The following is a 1,470-nucleotide window of genomic DNA, read 5'->3' as shown; positions in this document are numbered from 1 at the left end:
CAGAACTTACAGAAGACATGAACAGAAACTTATCAGAAGGAGGCATAAAAGTGGCCAACAAATATATGATGGAAATGCTCATCATCACTAAATATCAGATAATGCAAACAAAAACTACAAGATATCATCTCGCATTAGTTAGAATGGCTATTTTTTAAAAGTTGAAAACCAACAGATGTTGGCGAGGCTGTGGAGGAAAGAGAACACATACATTCTTGGTGGGAATGTAAATTAGTTCAACTACTGTGGAAAGCAGTCTGAAGATTTCTCAAACAACTTAGAACTACCATCGAACCCAGCTATCCCATTACTGGGATAGAAGAATAGAAATCATTCTACCATAAAGATACATGCATGCAAATGTTCCTTGCAGCACTATTGATAATACCAAAGTCATGGAATCAACCTAGGTGCCCATGAACAGTGAACTGGATAAAGAAAATACGGTACATATACACCACAGAATACTATGCAGGCCTAGAAAAAGAATAAATTTTTGTCCTTTGGAGCAACATGGATGCAGCTGGAGGCCATTATCCTAAGCAAATTAATGCAGGAACAGAAAATCAAATACCACATGTGTTCACTTATGGGAGCTAGCCTTAAGTACTCATCAACATAAAGATAGCAACAATAGATATGGGGATTCATAGTCAGAGGAGGGAGGGAGGCAGGCAAGGGTTGAAAAACTTACTGTTGGGTACTATGTTCGGTACCTAGGTGACAGGATCATTTATACCCCAAACCTCAGTATCATGCAATATACCCATGTACCAAAGCTGGATATGTACTGCCTAAATCTAAAATAAAAGTTGGAAAAGAAAAATATCTATATATAAATAAACATAAATAAATAAAAATTAAATGTACTATGAAGAAGAGAAAAAAATCACTTTCTTGGGTAGAAATTAATAATAGAACTGATAATAAATATCTGAATTTATATACTTTATCTCACTCACAATAAGACTGACTCTTAACAATAGGGTCATAGATCAATTATAATTTTTATTTGTTTGCCTGATTTCCCTTTGGATAATGAAGGCATATTTAGTCATTATCTCTTTGGAGACATGTCTGGGAAAAAAAAATTTAACAAAATAATAATGGAAATCTGAAGGTTCAGCACGGTAGCTCATTCCTGTAATCCCAGTGCTTTGGAAGCCTGAGATAGGAGGATCACTTGAGGTCAGGAATTTAAGACCAGCCTGGGCAACACAACAAGATCTTGTCTCTGCAAAAATAAAAAATAGAAACTATCCTTTTGTGGTACCACACATCTGTAGTCCCAGTTACTTGGAAAGTTGAAACAGGAGGCTTTCTTGAGCCCAGGACTTTGAGGGATGACCTGAGACAAGATAAATGGGATCAAACTGAATATAACCTGTCTGGAAAACATCGTTTCACTTTATGCTTTACCACAACTAGAGGATGCAAGTTGTGAAATCTGCATTATTGTTTCCCTGGAGA

General features: G+C 36.2%; 1 non-coding gene across 1 annotated transcript; it reads left to right on the top strand.

The window, feature by feature from the left end:
* The first annotated feature begins 991 nt into the window (after window positions 1-991).
* On the top strand, window positions 992-1,075 carry LOC135270479 (small nucleolar RNA SNORD11). The gene has a single exon (XR_010338652.1). It is a non-coding gene; the product is annotated as a small nucleolar RNA SNORD11 (small nucleolar RNA).
* The last annotated feature ends 395 nt before the right edge of the window (window positions 1,076-1,470 follow it).

This window comes from Aotus nancymaae, unplaced genomic scaffold (genome assembly GCF_030222135.1).
Source record: "Aotus nancymaae isolate 86718 unplaced genomic scaffold, 86718_ANA_hifiasm-v0.15.2.pri h1tg000062l, whole genome shotgun sequence".
Taxonomy (NCBI): domain Eukaryota; kingdom Metazoa; phylum Chordata; class Mammalia; order Primates; family Aotidae; genus Aotus; species Aotus nancymaae.
Note: the sequence above shows the minus strand (reverse complement) of the source record. Positions and strands in the feature narration are given on the sequence as shown.